At 37.6% G+C, this 19,577-nt stretch overlaps 1 protein-coding gene across 7 annotated transcripts in view; it reads left to right on the top strand.

Moving 5' to 3' along the window:
- ERBIN (erbb2 interacting protein) overlaps positions 1 to 19,577 on the top strand; it is a 133,912-nt gene that overhangs the window by 16,043 nt on the left and 98,292 nt on the right. The gene's annotated exons all lie outside the window — the stretch shown is intronic.

Here is a 19,577-nt window from a genome sequence, read left to right as displayed (position 1 = left end):
GGCATGGAGCCTACTTAAAAAAAAAAAAAAAAAAAAAAAAAGAACCATACTTGTAACTGGAAGCTAGAATAGCAATAGTTTCCAAATATTTTTTTTTTCAACGTTTATTTATTTTGGGACAGAGAGAGACAGAGCATGAACGGGGGAGGGGCAGAGAGAGAGGGAGACACAGAATCGGAAACAGGCTCCAGGCTCCGAGCCATCAGCCCAGAGCCTGACGCGGGGCTCGAACTCACGGACCGCGAGATCGTGACCTGGCTGAAGTCGGACGCTTAACCGACTGCGCCACCCAGGCGCCCCTATTTTTAATAGATATCATAGAAAACCAAGCTATGAATTCACATAAATGATGAAACCTTGAACTAATATACCCTTTTTTCCCCATCTTTGGCAGATGCCAGTTTGTTATAGATGATCATTTTTAAATTTAGAAATAACTGGAATACAACTCAGTTTATAAAAAATAAGTAAACATCTGTATTTGAGCCAAGGAGATCCATGGAAAGGTTTATGATAATCCAGTATGTAACTGAAGGAAAGGTGCAAAATAGTAAATAAAAATCACATGCATTTCTACCTCTGTGGGATAATCACTATTAATATTTTGTTGTGTTTATTTCTAGTCTTTTCTTGAGCTTGTGTATTTGTGCATGAGACGATATGCTTTTTGTTTAAAAGAAACAAAAACTGTTCCTAACTTTGTGCTCTTTTTATTACAAGCAATTTTGTTTTATGTTTGGTGAAATTTTATATATTTGACATTCCTATCCATTTTTTTCATAGCATGGTATTTAACACACTGAATATATTCTTGGTATCTATTAATTTATATGTAGTTATCATACTGAGAATGGTATTTACTTTAAAAAGACAAGACAAATGCTAATTTACTTTTCCTCCACTTTTTAAACTACTATTTTCTGCCATGCATCGGATACATAGTATTATTGGGCACTTTCTTCAGAGTAGTGTTTAGTTCTTTGAACTATGTATGAAGTAAAGAGGTTTCACTGTACCCATTTACAGAGCACAGTTTCTTCCTGTACTACAGTGTCTCACCTATCAAGTCTACTTCCCATGTCAGAGCATGGACTTGAGACAGATATTTGGAGGACCATATGGCATCTAAAACAACATTTAAGCACCTAACTTGTGCTAAGAACTGTCCTAGGCTCAGGGGAGAAGACAAGGAACAAATAAATATATTGTCTTCCTTAATTATATTCCTAGTCTGTAAATAGCCCTATCTTTATTTTGATAAATAAAGAAACTGAGGTACATAGGGATTCTTTGGCCAGGATCCATTGTTCTTTTCAGTGTCTTTACTTAAGCATTTAGTTTGCTATGTAACTTTCTAGCATTTTTTGTTTGATCGGTGATTGTTTTATTTTAAGTAATCTTTTTACCCAATGTGGGGCTCTATCTCAACCCTAAAATCAGAAGATGCATACTTTACTGACTGAGCCAGCCACATGCCCCAGTTGGAGATCTTTTCAGCTAACAAATACAAGGTCAGTCTTTTTAATGGTTTTTCCTTTTTTTTTTTTTTAAATTTAGTTTTGAGAGAGAAAGAGAGAGACAGTATGATCAGGGGAGGGACAGAGAGAGAGGGAGACACAGAATCTGAAGCAGGTTCCAAGCTCCAAACTGTCAGCACAGAGCCCTATGTGGGGTTCAAACCCACGAACCATGAGATCATGACCCTAGCCGAATTTGGACGCTTAACCAACTGAGCCACTCAGGCACCCCCTTGTGTGTTCAATTTGACTGTTATGTTTAATAGTCCTTCTTAAATATAAGATTTGAGGTAACTTTTTTTTTTTTAATTTTTTTTTCAACGTTTTTATTTATTTTTGGGACAGAGAGAGACAGAGCATGAAGTGGGGAGGGGCAGAGAGAGAGGGAGTCACAGAATCGGAAACAGGCTCCAGGCTCTGAGCCATCAGCCCAGAGCCTGACGCGGGGCTCGAACTCACGGACCGCGAGATCGTGACCTGGCTGAAGTCGGACGCTTAACCGACTGTGCCACCCAGGCGCCCCTAGATTTGAGGTAACTTTTAATACGATGTGAATGTTATAATTTTTAGAAAATCATGGAAACCATGGAAAGAAATAAGGAAATTAATAGTCTTAAAGTAATATAGTATGATTAGTCTGATAGACCAGATGTGGCTGTGCTTCCTGGGAGCCAAGGTTCTCATTACCCTAAATAAAGAAATGTATCACAAGTTCTCCAGAGGAGACAAAAGATTTTCCTGGCAATTCTAAATGATTTCTGAAATCTGAATTCCCTTACATAAGAGCTGTTGAGTAACAAATAGGCAATATTGTTGGTGACAGTTAAGTAGCTCATATTCTATGGCTCTCAGGCTCTTTTTCATAATGATTTATTTTATTTTTTTTTAATTTTTAAAAGTTTATTTTTGACAGTGCAAGAGAACCTGCTCATGCGCAAGGAAGAGAGGGGCAGAGAGGGGCACAGAAGTTCTGAAGAGGGCTCTGCACTGACAGCAGTGGCCCTGACATGGGGCTCGAACTCATGAACCACGAGATTATGACCTGAGCCAAAGTCAGATGCTCAAATCAACTGAGTTACCCAGTCGCCCCTGATATAGTTCATTAATTTTTTTAAATAATTTTTTTAATAAAGAGAAGGGTATAACATAAGCTCAGTGAAGATGGCTTGTATATAAGGATAGGATGATGTAATTCAAAATAATAATTTTTTTTTCTACTTTAACTTAATCTAAGGGTAAAATAAACATGGATACCCCTCCACTTATCATTGTTCTAATTTGGACTTTTGCTAGCTGGATAGCAGATTATTTCAGGATTTTGTTTTCTAATGAAGGAATAGCGTATCAATTCAATTTCACTTATTGGTGCACTGGAAATTAGTTGAGGAAATGGTATGTTTATTTTCATATTATGAAAGTTGAGAAGTATTTATGTCTGAAAGAAGGCTATTCCTTCTCTACAAAGTGTGCTTGGCCATTAAAAAGGAGGCACGTTTAAATCTGCTCCTGGCACGTAATGTAGATGCTTTACTGAGACCACTAAAACACCAAAGAATATGATACAGATGATTTTAGCTTAAGAAGTTTTCAGTTTTTCCATTAGTATAACCATTCACATGTTTGCTATTAAAAAATGCTCATAGTCCCAGGAAATGTCAGATTTTGAGCTGCATGGTGTGCCAATTTGCTTGACTGAGTTGGCTTTGAAAAGAAAAACTTGGGGCGCCTGGGTGGCGCAGTCGGTTAAGCGTCCGACTTCAGCCAGGTCACGATCTCGCGGTCCGTGAGTTCGAGCCCCGCATCGGGCTCTGGGCTGATGGCTCAGGGCCTGGAGCCTGTTTCCGATTCTGTGTCTCCCTCTCTCTCTGCCCCTCCCCCGTTCATGCTCTGTCTCTCTCTGTCCCAAAAATAAATAAACGTTGAAAAAAAAAAATTTTTGAAAAGAAAAACTTGGGGTGCCTGGGTGGCTCAGTCCGTTAGGCGTCCGACTTCAGCTCAGGTCATGACCTCACAGTTTGTGGGTTTGAGCCCCGCTTTGGGCTCTGTGCTGACAGCTGTGTGTCTCCCTCTCTCTCTGCCCCTCCCCACTTGCACTCTGTCTCTCTCTCAAAAACAAATAAAACATTGAAAAAATGTAAATGAATAGAAAGAAAAAAAAGAGAGAAAAAAAGAAAAAGAGAAAAACTCTTAGAGGCGCTTGGGTGGCTCAGTTGGTTAAGCGTCCGACTGTGGTTTAGGTCTTGATCTCGTGGTTCATTAATTCAAGGCCCACGTCAGGCTCTGTGCTGACAGTTCAGGGGCTCCATCTCAGGACCGCAAGATCATGACCTGAGCCAGTTATCAAGAATTGGATGCTTAACCAACTGAGCAACCCAGGTACCCCATAGAGTGAGGTATTATTTAACACTGAATGATTGCATGTTGTAATATGAATGTCACTGACAGAAATTGTAATTTTTCCAGTTTAAGTATAGCCATTCCTTTTTCCATAAGAAGTATCAGGACTAGCTGTCCTTTTTTATTTTTTTTATTTATTTAAAAAAAAAATTTTTTTTTTTCAACGTTTATTTATTTTTGGGACAGAGAGAGACAGAGCATGAATGGGGGAGGGGCAGAGAGAGAGGGAGACACAGAATCGGAAACAGGCTCCAGGCTCTGAGCCATCAGCCCAGAGCCTGACGCGGGGCTTGAACTCACGGACCGCGAGATCATGACCTGGCTGAAGTTGGACGCTTAACCGACTGCGCCACCTAGGCGCCCCTAGCTGTCCTTTTTTAAAATATACTTGATTTTCCAGACGAATTTTAGGTTCACAGCAAAATGGAGCATAAGGGTACAGAGATTTTCCCATATACCCCTTGTCCCCATACATGCATAGTGTCTCCCATTACCAGCATTCGCCACCAGAGTAGTTACATTAATTACAGTTGATGAACCTACAGTGACATACAATTATCACCCAAAGTTGATGGTTTATTTTAGGGTTCATTCTAGGTGTCTTACATTCTGTGAATTTGAACAAATGTATGATGACATGCCCATCATTAGAGTATCAGACTGGACAGTTCCATTGCCCTAAAAATCCTCTCTATTTCTGTCTCATCATCCACCTCCCACCTTCAACCCCTGGAAAGCTCTGATGCATAGTTTTGCTTTTTTCAGTATATCATATAGTTGTACTTTTGTATATATGTATATATAGACTTTTCAGAATGACTTCTTTTACTTTGCAATATGCATTTACAATTCTTCCATGTCTTTTCATGGCTTGATAGCTCATTTCTTCTTAACTCAGAATAATCCGTTTACTGAATGCACCAGTTTATTTATCCATTCACCTATTGAAGCAGGTCTTCGTCGCTTCCAAGTAATGACCGTTAGGAATAATGCTGCTGTAGACGTCTGTGTGCAGGTTTTTCTGTGGTCCTGTTTTCACCTCCTTTGGGCAAATACCAAGGAACACAACTGCTGGATCATGTGTAAGAGTATGTTTAGTTTTGTAAAAAAACCTCCAAACTGTCTGCCAAAGTGTCTGTACAGTTTTGCGTTCCCACCAGCACCGAATGAGTTTCACATCCTTGGTAGCTTTTGGTGTTGTCAGCCTTCCGGATTTTGGCCACTCTAATAGTTTGCAGTGGTATGTCATTGTTTTAATTTGTGTTACCCTGATAACTTATGACATGGAGCACCTTTTCTTATGCTTATTGGCCATCTGTATTTTTTCTTTAGTGAGGTAAGTATTAAGATCTTTGACCTATTTTTAAATTGGATTGGTTTTCTTATTGTTGAGTTTTCAGAGTTCTTTGTGTATGTTGGGTAACAGTTCTTTATTAGATGTGTCTTTGCAAATATTTTTTTTGCCAGTCTGTGTCTTATCTTCTCATTCTGTGGACATGGTCTTTTGCAGAGTAGAAGTTTATGATTTTCATGAAGTCTTACTTACCAATTATTTCCTTCATGAATCTTGCTTTTTCTTTTTTTATTTATTTTGAGAGAGAGTGTGAGAGTGAGAGAGCAGGGGGAGGTCAGAGAGAGGGAGAGACAAAGGGTTCACACATCAGTGCAAAGACACTGAGCTTGAACTCATGAACCGTGAGATCATGACCTGAGCTGAGATCCAGAGTTGGATGTTTAACTGTCTGAGCCACCCAGGCGCCCCTCATGAATCTTGCTTTTGGTATTACATCTAAAAAATCCTTACCATAAACAGAGTCCTTTAAGTTTTGTGCTGCCTTATCTTCTAGGAATTTTATTGTTTGTGTTTTACATTTAGGCCTATGATTCTTTTTTTAAAAATTTTTTTAGGGGCGCCTGGGTGGCGCAGTCGGTTAAGCGTCCGACTTCAGCCAGGTCACGATCTCGCGGTCCATGAGTTCGAGCCCCGCGTCGGGCTCTGGGCTGATGGCTCAGAGCCTGGAGCCTGTTTCCGATTCTGTGTCTCCCTCTCTCTCCGCCCCCGCCCCCCGTTCATGCTCTGTCTCTCTGTTCCAAAAATAAATAAACGTTGAAAAAAAAAAATTTTTTTTTTAAATTTTTTTACATTTATTTATTTTTGATAGGCAGAGAGAGAGCACAAGTGGGGGAGGGGCAGAGAGAGAGGGAGACACAGAATCCAAAGCAGGCTCCAGGCTGTCAGCACAGAGCATGACGCAGGGCTCGAACTCACAAACTGCAAGATTGTGACCAGAGCCGAAGTTGGACGCTTCACCGACTGAGCCACCCAGGCGCCCTTAGGCCTATGATTCTTTTTTTTTTTTTAATGTTTTTATTTATTTTTGAGACACAGATAGACAGAGCATGAGTGGAGGAGGGGTAGAGAGAGGGGGAGTAGAGAATTTGAAGCAGGGTCTAGGCTCCATGCTGTCAGCACAGAGCCTGACACGGGGCTTGTACTCACAAATCATGAGATCATGACCTGAGCCGAAATTGGACACTTAACCAACTGAGCCACCCAGGCACCCCTAGGCCTATGATTCATTTTGAGATAATTTTTGTGACGGATGATACAAGGTCTATGTCTAGATTCATTTTTTGCTTTTGGTTTCCAGTTGTTCTGGCACCGTTTGTTGGAAAGACTGTGTTTGCTCCATTCACTTGTTTTTAGGGCTGTATTTTTAAAATTGCACAAAGATATTTTATGGATTTGTGTTTGCTTTTTCTCGGAGAAAGAGTCATTATGAATTGATAAGTTATTCTAAAGGTGTCAGCGATGTCATTTTTTTCCTATCATCTATTTTGACATAAACAGGATATTTGAATTGAAATTTTAGAATGGTTTCTACCCATAGGACATGCATGATATTTTATTGAAGAAGACTCCCAAGTCCATATGCATATAGGTGTTTTTTCAACAGGAACATTAAAAGTGTAATTTATTATCATATCAGTCCTTGGCATTTGTGGACCTTCATTGTCCTTTCAGTGACTGAATCATTGATGTCATGTAATACTCTTATACTTGGAGTCTTTTTTAAGTAATCTCTCCATCCAGCATGGGGCTTGAACTCATGACTCTGATATCAAGAGTCTCATGCTTTACCTACTGAGCCAGCCGGATGCCCCTATACTTAAGAGTTGTAAAACTTGCCTCTTACTTGTCGATTGACCTTTGTTTATATTTAAATATGAAATATCTAATTTGGAGGGGTCTCAGAGTTCATTGTATGTGAGTGAACTGGGCATAAAACACTGGCACTTCTTAACTGCTCTAGCAATAATATTTTTTTGCTTCCTTTTCCACAGAGAATTTTAAAGAAATTTATTATTTGGGGAACCTGGGTGCCTCAGTCAGTTAAGCATCCGGCTATTTTTTTTTTTTAATTTTTTTTAATGTTTATTTCTGAGAGAGAGAGACAGACAGACAGACAGACAGACAGACCTTGAGCAGCAGAGGGGCAGAGAGAGAGGGAGACACAGAATCTGAAGCAGGTTCCAGGCTCCAAGCTATCAGCAGGGATCCTGATGTGAGGCTCGAACCCACAAACTAAGATCGTGACCTGAGCCTAAGTCACACACTTAACCGACTGAACCACCCAGGTGCCCCTACCATCTGACTCTTGATTTTGCCTGAGGTCATGATCTCACAGTTCATGAGATCAAGCCCATGTCAGGCTCTGTGCTGACAGTGTAGATGGAGCTTGCTTGGGATTCTCTCTTCCTCTTTGTTTCTGCCCCCCTCCCTGCTTGCACACTCTCCCAAAATTAATAAACTTAAAAAAATTGTTACTTAACAGAACTACTTTCAGAAGTAATGTTTGAAAAATCAAGGCTGTTTTCCACACATTATAAATTAGATAAGTCCAGGAGGACATAAGTATGTGCGGGAAATTTCTACACAGAGTGTGTACAGTGAGTAAAGACATGGGACTATGGAGCCAGCAGGGCTGAGCTCAAGGACTGTTTATGACCACGTGCTTAATACAACCTAATTAAGCAACATCGGTTCCTCATCTGAGAAATGGGGATAAAATTAGAACCTCCTTTACAGGATTATTCTGAGAAATAAATGAGATTACACATATAAGCATTTAACAGAATACCTGGTACTGAATAGCTATCACTAAATGCCCATTTTTGTTGTTATTTTCTATCATCAAGTAATGGGATTTAATCCCTAAACTTTAATTTAAATTCTGACTTGTAAACATAGATATTTCTCATAACCTTAGAAATAACAGTAGTTAGAAATTTTCAGTTCCACTTTGTTTAAATGGAATAGTTTATAAAAGTTGGCAATACAGCAAGATAATGTTGTAAATTGTACATTGTCTACAATAGTGATTACTTGCTAACCTTTGGGATTCCTTCAAAGCCTAAACATCATTCTCCTACAAAATAACAACAAAGGAAATAGTTTTCGGGCATCCAGACATCATCTTAATAAAATGTTTTTTTTTTTTTTGCTTTCTAGCAAATTCTTAATGGTTGCCCTTTAGTGTTTTGTTTTGTTTTTTTTTTTTTTTAATGTTTATTTATTTTGAGAGGGAGCGAGAGAGAGCGTGAGCGCTGTGTGTGCGCGAGCGCTGGGGAGGGGCAGAGAGAGAGAGAGGGAGTTGGAGAATCCCAAGCAGGGTCTGCATTGTCAGAGCAGAGCCTGATGCAACTTTGAACTTAAAAACCGTGAGATCATGACCTGAGCCAAAATCAAGAGTCAGATGCTTAACTGATGGAGCCACCCAGGCACCCTAGTCTTACTTTCTGAATTGAATTTGTCTTGTATCCCCTATTATGTTTCTAAGCCCTTTGTGGTTGGAAAACTACATATTATCCTCACAATACCTTTGTAGTAAGGCATTCAGTAAATAGGGAACTAAATGAGGTGGTTAAAAAAAGAAAAAACAGTGTTTGAGTAATAGAGTGTAAAATTTTCCTTTTATTCTTTTCTATAGGTATGATGCTATTTTACTTAAAAAAAAAAATAGGTAAATCTTTAGAGGTGCCTGGCTGGCTCAGTAGGAAGAGCATAGGACTCTTGACCTCAGGGTTGTGAGTTCAGTCCCCATGTTGGGTGTAGTGATTACTTAAATAAATAAAAATTTTAAAGTAATAGATGAGCCTTTAGCCCTAAGGTGTGTTTGGGATGATTTAATAGAGTTGCAGATCTTACACCCACAATATTAATCTGAATCCTAACAATTTTGTCAAGTGGTGGTATTTTTAAGTTTTACTGATGTGTTAATAGTTAATAATTAAGCTGTAAAATTTTTCTATAACAAGTGTTGAGAGTGATCTGGTTTTCTTTCATTGAAAGGTTTGTGATGTTTATAATCCTACCCAAACTAAATTAACCCCAAAGCAGACACGTCTTTACAGAAAAATGGGGGTCTAAATTGGCGTCTTGTTTTTGTTTTGCTGATTGTTACTTTTTGCTGTTCTTTGCTTGTGGTTTCTTGCCTTGAACCCAGGAAAAAATATGAGGAAATTCCCCTTAGGAAGTTAGGGCCTTGTCTTCATCATTTGAATTTGCATTTTAATAGAAGTTGGTTTTAGAGGGTCCAGAATGTATAACTAAGGGTGGAATTTCAAGCATTGTGGCATTCATGATCAGGATTCTCAAATAAGGTCATGTTTTTCAACAGGTTTAGTTTAGTTTCTAGGGCAGTGTACACACTGCATAAAAACAAATTTTATTTATAGACCTTTTCATTTAAAATACCACATAGAGAACCAAAGAACTAATTAGTATGTTGAAGTGGCAGGTGGAATGAGGAGTCTGTGGTAAGGTCAGAGATCTATCTGAGCAAAGGATTTAATTCGATAGTAAAATTATACAAAGCTAAATTGGGATTAGATTATGGAATTTTGGGTGTAAGTAATTTTTCTTAAATTTTTAAAAGGAGAAGGGAGGTGGTAAATAATCTTAAGGAAAAAGTCAGGTTCTACTGAAATCAGTTTGGAATCTGTTGCATTAGTATGTAATAATGGCATTAACTGGTGTCGTATTTTTTTATAAGATATTTTTCTATTGAGTTATAAGTCATACAGTAAAATTCACCTGCTTAAAGTATAATTCAGTAGTTCTTAGTATATTTATATTATTATAATATAATATATTGTATTATTATATTCTTCATATATTTATAAGGCTCTGTAACCATCATCACTATCTAATTCCAAAACATCTCATCACCCTAAAAAACCCTGTACCCATTGGTAATTGTTCTTGTTGCCTGCTAGCCCTAGACCCTGGCAACCATTAATCTTTCTGTTTGTATGAATTTGTCTATTCAGGACGTTTCATAAAAATGGAATCATACTATATGTGGCCTTTTGTGTTTGGATTTTTTACTATAGCATAATGTTTCCAAAGTTAATCCATGTTCTATCTTTATCAGTAGTTAATCTCTTTTGAAAGCTGAATAGTACTCCATTGTGTGGATAGACAACATTTTGTTTATCCATTCATTAGTTGATGAGTATTCAATTGTTTCCATTTATTGGCCACTATGGATAATGCTGCAATGAACTTTATAGGTTTTTCTGCCAGTGCATGTTTTCACTTCTCTTGGTTATATGCCTGTGAATTGAATTGATGGGTCATATGGTAACTATGTTTAACTTTTTGGAGGAACTGCCAAACTTTTTTTCCAAAGTGACAGTACCAATTTACATTTCCATCTGTGATGTATGAGGGTTCCAATTTCTCCACATCTTCCCTGTCACTTGTTATTTCCTGTCTTTTTGATGATAGCCATCCTTAGTAGATGTAAAAATTTATTTCATAGTGGTTTTAATTTGTGTTTCTTTAATGACTGATAACGTTGAGCTTCATTTCATTTGCTTATTGACCATTAGTAAATCTTTGAAGAAATGGCTATTCAAATCCTTTGCCCTTTTAAGTTTTGTTGTCTTTTTTTTTTTTGTTGTAAGAGTTCTTTATGTATTCTGGATACAAGTCCCTTATCAGATATGTGATTACAAATATTTTCCCTCATTTTGTGTAGGCTGTCTTTTTCACTTACTTGATAGTGTTGATGTTCTTTTAAATTTTAACAGTAATGTTTCTAGTATGTATTTTCATGAAGATGACTCAGATGTTTGTTTTTTTATTAAGGAAATGTCCTGTTTCTAGTTTACTAAGATTTTTGTCAAGAGTGAATGCTGTCTTTTATTGGATTCCCTTTTGGCATTGTCAAGAAGATCCATTTTCCCCCCGTTCATCTGTTTGTGTGTTGTTACCGTTAATAGATGTTTTTTTCTCTTGGCATTCCTAGAATTAATTTTCCTTAGTCATGTTTAGTATTACTGCTGAATTAGGATTTTTTAAAGTATTTTTGCTTATAAATGGTATATTAATGCAGTGTGCTAACCTTTGATATGTATTGGTATCAAAATTCTGTTGAATTTGTAATATGAACTGAGAACTATTTTAGATTTCTGATGAGTCCTGAACCTTGTGATCATATGCCATTCCTCAAGGGCTTGGGTGTTCTTTTAGAGTCATATTGATAAACCCTTAAATTTCATCCATGATTTTCTATTTCCTGAGACTGTTTTATAACTTATGTATATATGTTTGTGTGTGTGTGTTTTATATATATATAAAATTTTGTTTTAGAGAGAGTGCACCTGCAAGCAGGGGAGAGGGGCAGAGAGAGAGAGAGGGAGAATCCCAAGCAGGCTCCAAGCTCAGCACAAAGCCTGACATGGGGCTCAATCCCATGACCCTAGGATTATGACCTGAGCTGAAACCAATAGTTGATGCTCAACTGACTGAGCCACCCAGGTGCCCCTATGATTTATGTTTTTGTAAAAAGTCATGCAAAATTTATGGGTGCCTGGGTTGCTCAGTCAGTTAAGCGTGTGTCTTCGGCTCGAGTCATGATCTTGCAGTTTGTGAGTTCAAGCCCCGCATTGGGCTTTGGGCTGACTGCCCAGAGCCTGGAACCTGCTTCAGATTCTGTGTCTCCCTCTCTCTCTGCCCCTCCCCTGCTCACACTCTCTGTCTCTCAAAAATCAATAAACGTTAAAAAAAAATAAAAAAAAAGTCATGCAAAATTTAAAACATCACTATATATTTTTATAGTTAATTAACTTATTTATTTTATTTTAAAGTAATCTCTCCACCCAACATGGGGCTCAAACTCATAAGCCTGAGATCAAGAGTTGCCTGCTCCACTGACTAATCCAGCCACACACCCCAGTAATTAATTTTTTAAAATACTTACTGTTTTGCAATTTATGATAAACATTTATTCCAAAATACAAACATAATTTTTATTTGTGCTATTATATTCCCATTCTTATTCCTACTGCTGTGTTTTGTATCTTTAGACTTGCTGGGAAATTGTCTTATTTTTAATGTTTATATTCTGTTCTAGCTGACTCTTGAACAACATGGGGTTTGGGAGTGCTGACTCCTACACAGTCAAAAATTGAAGTATAACTTTTGAGTCCCTCAGAACTTAACTACTAATAGCCTACTCTTTGACCAGAAGCATTATCAATAATAGAAATAATCAATTAACAAATAGTTTGTGTATATATATTACATATTGTGTTCTTATAATGAAGTAAGCTACAGAACAGAAAATGTTATTAAGAAAATCATAAGGTAGGAATGCAAGCTGGTGCAGCCACTCTGGAAAACAGTATGGAGGTTCCTCAAAAAACTAAAAATAGAACTACCTTACGACCCAGTAATTGCACTACTAGTCATTTATCCAAGGGATACATTTGTGCTGTTTCAAAGGGACACATGCATCCCCGTGTTTATAGCAGCACTATCAATAATAGCCAAAGTATGCAAATAGCCTAAATGTCCACCGATAGATGAATGGCTAAAGAAGATGTGGTGTGTGTGTATGTATGTATGTGTGTATGTGTGTGTGTATATATATATATATATATGTATATATATATATATATACATATATATATACACAAACACACACAATAGAGTATTACTCAGCAGTCATAAAGAATGAAATCTTTCCATTTGCAACTACGTGGATGGAACTGGAGGGTATTATGCTAAGTGAAATTAGTCAGTCAGAGAAAGACAAAAATCATATGACTTCACTCATATGAGGACTTTAAGAGACAAAATAGATGAACATAAAGGAAGGGAAACAAAAATAATATAAAAACAGGGAAGGGGACAAAACAGAAGAGACTCAAATATGGAGAACAAACTGAGGGTTACTGAAGGGGTTGTGGGAGGGAGAATGGCTAAATGGGTAAGTGGCACTAAGGAATCTACTTCTGAAATCATTGTTGCACTATATGCTAACTAATTTGGATTTAAATTTTAAAAAATAAAAAATAAAATTAAAAAAAATTATAAGGAAGAGGGAGGGGTGTCTGGGTGGCTCAGTCAGTTGAACATCTGACTTTGACTCAGATTATGATCTCATGGTTTGTGAGTTTGAGCCCCACATTGGGCTTACTGCTGTTAGTGCAGAACCCGCTTTGGATCCTCTGTCTCCCTGTTTCTACTCATCCCCTGTTTGCGCTTACTCTCTCTCTCTGTCTCTCTCAACAAATAAATAAACATTAAAAAAACCCATAAGGACGGATTTCATGCTGTATTACAAAGCTGTAATCATGAAGACAGTATGGTACTGGCACAAAAACAAACACTCAGATCAATGGAACAGAATAGAGAACCCAGAAATGGACCCACAAACGTATGGCCAACTAATCTTTGACAAAGCACGAAAAACTATTCAATGGAATATGGTGCTGGGAAAACTGAACAGCGACATGCAGAAGAATGAACCTGGACCACTGTCTTACACCATGCACAAAAATAAACTCAAAATGAATGAAAGACCTAAATATAAGACAGGAAGCCATCAAAATCCTTGAGAAGAAAGCGGTCAGAAACCTCTTTGACCTCGGCCACAGCAACTTCTTACTCAACATGTCTCTGGAGGCAAGGGAAACAAAAGCAAAAATGAAGGTCCCAAAGGGACCTCATCGAAATAAAAAGCTTCTGCACAGTGAAGGAAACAATCAGCAAAAGTAAAAGGCAACCAACAGAATGGGAGAAGATATTTGCAAACGACATATCAGATAAAGGGTTAGTATCCACAATCTATAAAGAACTTATCAAACTCAACACCCAAAAAACAAATAATCCAGTGAAGAAATGGGCAAAAGACATGAACAGACACTTTTCCAAAGACAACATCCAGATGGCCAACTGACACAAGAAAAAATGCTCAACATCACTCATCATCAGGGAAATACAAATCAAAACCACAATAAGATACCGCCTCACACCTGTCAGAATAGCTAACGTTAACAACTCAGGCACCAACAGATGTTGGTGAGGATGCAGAGAAAGAGGATCTCTTTTGTACTGCTGGTGGGAATGCAAACTGGTGCAGCCACTCTGGAAAACAGTATGGAGATTCCTCAAAAAATAAAAAATAGAACTACCTTACGACCCAGCAATTGCAATACTAGGTATTTATCCAAGGGATACAGGTATGCTGTTTCGAAAGGGCACGTGCACCCCCATATTTATAGCAGCACTATCAACAATAGCCAAAGTATGAAAAGAGCCCAAATGTCCATCGATGGATGAATGGATAAAGAAGATATGGTGTGTGTACACACACACACACACACACACACACACACACACACATACACACACAATGGAGTATTACTTGGCAATCAAAAAATGAAATCTTGCCATATGCAAGTATGTGGTTCAAACTAGAGGGTATTATGCTAAGTGAAATTAGACAAATATAATATGACTTTACTCACATGAGTACTTTAAGATACAAAACAGATGAACCTAAGAGAAGGAAAAATATATAAAGACAGGGAGGGGGACAAAACATAAAGAGTCTCTTAAATATGGAGAACAAACTGAGGGTTACTGGAGGGGCTGTGGGAGAGGAGATGGACTAAATGGGTAAGGGGCATTAAGGAATCTACTCCTGAAATCATTGCACTATATGCTCTCTAACTTGGATGTAAATTTAAAAAATAAATTTAAAAAGATCATAAGGAAGAGAGGAAAATACATTTATAGCCCTTTACTGTATTTGTAAAAAAAAAAAAAAATCCACTTGAATGTATGTGTGCAATCCAAGAACAGAACCAGCTCTTGGATTCGTTCATCGTTTTTACTCTTTTCTAAATGATTAATTCTTTTTTCTTTATTTTCCTCCACTAAATGGAGACCTGTAACAGGGAGTTGGATATGCAAGCCTGGGGTGGATGTGGGTGGTCTGTCTGCAGTGTTAGACTCTTCTGGTGTCCAGCATCACATCTTCTTGGTTCACCTCTTGTTTTAACTGTAGGTGCAAGAAACAGTACCCTAAAAGTTGCCTTCAGATGCCCTTCCCAGTGAAAGTAAGCCCCTGTGATTTCTCTGCTTTGGAAGGCCAGCTGAACCAGAAAGCAAGTATGGGCTGGTAGCCAGTGAAAGTTAATGTCCAGAGAGGCAACCCTTAATCATTGGGAAACAGGAGTAATTGGATAACAGCTTGTCTTTCATCCTATAGGCAGACAATTCTGAGAGATTGCCTGTGTGTTTCTCAAGAAGTTTAAGTAGAATGGACCCCCTGTCGTCCTTTGGAATGACTTTGACAATATACCATCCCTTATATTGGCTTTTCCTCCGTCTCTGCTTTACTCTTCCTGCTCCCTCAGGTCATTACCTGGACAGACTACCTGTACTTAAGTCCTTATCTAAACCTTTGCTTTTGGGAGAAACCAAACTAGGACAGGTATCATTCAGGTACTTAGCATTTAAAGAGTTGATACAATTTCAAGACTTGAAAATGGATGATCCTGGGGCGCCTGGGTGGCGCAGTCGGTCAAGCGTCCGACTTCAGCCAGGTCACGATCTCGCGGTCCGTGAGTTCGAGCCCCGCGTCGGGCTCTGGGCTGATGGCTCAGAGCCTGGAGCCTGTTTCCGATTCTGTGTCTCCCTCTCTCTCTGCCCCTCCCCCGTTCATGCTCTGTCTCTCCCTGTCCCAAAAATAAATAAACGTTGAAAAAAAAAAAAAAAGAAAATGGATGATCCTCAAGGCTATGGTTATGGGGAAGAGGGCCACAATCTGTGTTTTCTGCCACTACAATGTGTTAAGTGGTTGGCAGAAAGAGGAGCACTAGCAAAGGAGACTGAGGCATAACTAGTCTAGGAACAAAATTTAGGGCATGTGATATCTTGGAAACTAAGAAAATGTGTAAAATAGTGGGGAATGGTGCTGCTAATGAAATGAGTCAAGTGAGATGTGAACTTAGAATTATATTGAATTTTGGCAACATGTAGGCCATTGATGAACTAGGAAGAATAGTTTCCATTGAAGTGATGGGGACAAAACTGTGATTGGCGTGGGTTTGAGAACAAATGATGAAGGGGCGCCTAGATAGCCCAGTTAGTTAGGTGTCTAACTTTAGCTCAGGTCATGATCTCATGGTTTGTGAGTTTGAGCCCCTAATTGACCCCCCAGTGGCCCCTGGATTCCGGATGCTCTCTTTCTCCCTCTCATAGGTTGGTAGCTGGAGAAGTATCTTGAGGGAGAGTTTTTTTTAAGATGGGAGGAGAATTGCACCTACTTGGTATAGCATATTGCTGCACATGGTCAAAAGCAATTATTCCTTTAGAATACTTTAGAGAAGTAGAATTCTCTTTCGTTTATTTGACTGTTTTGTTCATTTCCCAGCAGGGCTTGCCAGATGATGCTTAATGAGTTCAAGGAGGAAAAGAAGTTGTTATTAGCAGTAATTAGCAGAAACTAAGGAGATCTGGTGTTAGTTTTGTGTGGAGATGAATACTGGGAAGTAAAAAGAAATAAGGGAATACACACAAGGAAGTTAATCCACCCACAAGACTGTGTTATGGGGAAGAGTTGAAGATCCAATCAGGACTGTAATGAGAAAGCTATTTCTAGGTTCAGAATAAGGTCAAGATTTACTTTACCTACCACAATAAACATTGTGAATATACATTTTTGATACATTTTTCCCCAAGTGTCTTTTTTTGTACAGCTTTTATTGACCTATTGAAAATTACAGAAACCACTCTAATGTCAGAAACAATGGAAATTAACTCAAAGACCTCCAATATTCTTTTTCTGCACAATTTCATTTTCCCAGAGTTTGATTATGAGCCATATTGAGCTGCGTTCCTTCCTCTTTCTTCCTGTGCTTACTCTTTCTGATCATAGAATGATGTAATGTTAGCCTTTCAGAGTTAAGTAAACCAATTCTATTGAGGTATTGGCATTGTAGTATTATTTCTAATTGTGGAACAAAAGACTTTTTTTTTTGGTAAAAATAACTAGTCCCTCTTCTTCCATAAATTAATGTTATTTTTCCTAAATTGAGATGGAGGAGAATTCTGAAGATTTTTCTTCTACCATGACCAAGTTTCCTTGACAAAGGAGTGAGTCAGGCTGGATATCTTCCTTGGGACTCTTTTTTTCTATAAATAAAACAGTTTCATCTACCCTGGAAATGCCCTGATATTTCTGCTTCTCATTAGGCTATCAGGGGACAAGAAAACCTTTGGTTCCGTGGTAAGAATAAGAAAAGCCTGAAAAGAAAGGAATCATGCTTTTAAAAAAATAGGGTAGCAGACATCAGTGGAATTAAGGAATCCTTAGTGAACTGAATTCCAGAGATATTGAACCTCTCCTAGGTGAATCAAGAGTACACCAACTTCCCTGCCTGGCTACATGTGCCTGGTATCAGTATAGGTCATGCCATAAATGGAAAGACTGAAAGAATGAGGATAACTCATCAATTTTTGAATGACCATGTGGACTTTGGAGAAGGGATAAGAATCTGATGGAGCCCCAAAAGCAAAATAAATCATTAAGGCTGATAAATTCTATCTGCCTTGAATTTTGTCTTGAAGCAGCAGTAAAGGAGGGGTTGAACAGCTTAGAGAAAGGTATAGTCCTGAAAATTCAATGAGGATATTGACTTGTGGGACTTTGAGTTGTGGAACTCTTGAGTTGTGGGACTTTGCTGGATTTGAATCTAAAGGTAAACTAAATGAAAAAATACCTGGAACTGCATCCCAAATTCTTTATACCACAGATTGACAAGATAAAAAATTTGGCTGTGTTTGGGATAGAGAAGTTGTAAGTTGAACTGATCACAGATGAATTCAATCTAAATAAAGTTGCAGCCAGTTTCAGCTCAAATTGATTTCTACTAGTAAAATGAATTATCAGTCATCTGTCCGGAGAGAAGATTGTAGACTCTCTGGGAAAACAGGAAAACTTAACAAGAAAGTATTGTGCTTAATTCTCAACTTTAGTCTTACAGCATGTAGGATACTATGAAAAATTATGAAACATACAAAGAAACAGGAAAATGTGATTGTATAATTAAGAGAAAATAGTTAACAAAAGCAAACTTACAGATGACCCAGTTATTAGAATTAAGAGACAAGGATTTTAAGGCAATTTACAGGATATGAGGGATTGGGTATTTCAGGAGAGTAATGGACAACCTGACAAAGAGCCAAATGCACATTCTAAGAACTGAAAATGCAGTATCTTAGAAAAAACCTGCTTAAAAAGGCTTACCAGCAAATTTGTAGTAAGAAACAGACTGAAGGAATTGGTGTGTGAATAAATATGAAATTCTGTTTTCTAGTTTTTAAGTTTATATAAATAACAGTTGATAGTGTAAAGCAAAGAATATTATAAGATTTATAATATGTAGAAGTAAAATGTATGGCAGTAGCTTAAAATATGGAAGAAAATAAATAAGTATAAATTTCTTATATTCTTAGATCATATGTGAAGTGGCATAACATTTGAATATGGACTATTGGAATTAAGAGTGCACTCTGTATATTCCTAGAGGAACCAGAAAAAAGTACAACAAAAAGGCCATAAAATGAGATAGAATAGGGGACAATAGCATTATTTGAACTCCGGAAAAAAGAGGAACAAAGAACAAATAGAAAATAGAAATAATCTTAAATTAAGACATATCAGTAATTATATTAAGTATAAATTGTCTAAGCCTGCCATCAAATCATAAAAATTGTCAGATTGGATAAAATAGTAAGACCTAGCTGTATGCTTCATATAAGTGGACACTTTAAATATAAAGACAAACTTGGTTAAAAGTAATAGATGGGAAAAGATAAACCACATTAATATTTACCAAAAGAAAACTCCTATGGCTATAGTTATACCAAGCAAAATATATTTCAAGGCAAGGTTTGTTAGCAGAGAAAAAGAACATCTTTCAATGATAAAAGGACCCATTTATCAAGAAGATAGAACCCTAAATGTGTATTCACTCTATATAACGGCTTCAAAATACATGAGATAAAAATTGACAGTAATAAAAGGAGAAATAGACTTATTTACATTGATAGAGATTTTAGTACTTTCAATATTTAGTAGGAAAAGAATGCCACAAATTGGTAAGGGTATAGAAGATTTGAACACCACTATCAACCAATTTAACCTAATCAACATTTATAAAGCATTATACCCAAGAGATGCAGAATGTGACTTTCAGGCACACATGAAACACTCACCAAGATAGATTTTTTTGTGGGGTTGTCTGAAAGCTTCAGAATACTGCAAAGATTAGAAACCCTAGGTTCTCTGACTATAA

This window comes from Herpailurus yagouaroundi, unplaced genomic scaffold (assembly GCF_014898765.1).
Source record: "Herpailurus yagouaroundi ecotype Mexico unplaced genomic scaffold, PumYag 29, whole genome shotgun sequence".
NCBI lineage: Eukaryota > Metazoa > Chordata > Mammalia > Carnivora > Felidae > Herpailurus > Herpailurus yagouaroundi.
This window is presented reverse-complemented; position numbering and strand designations above follow the sequence as displayed.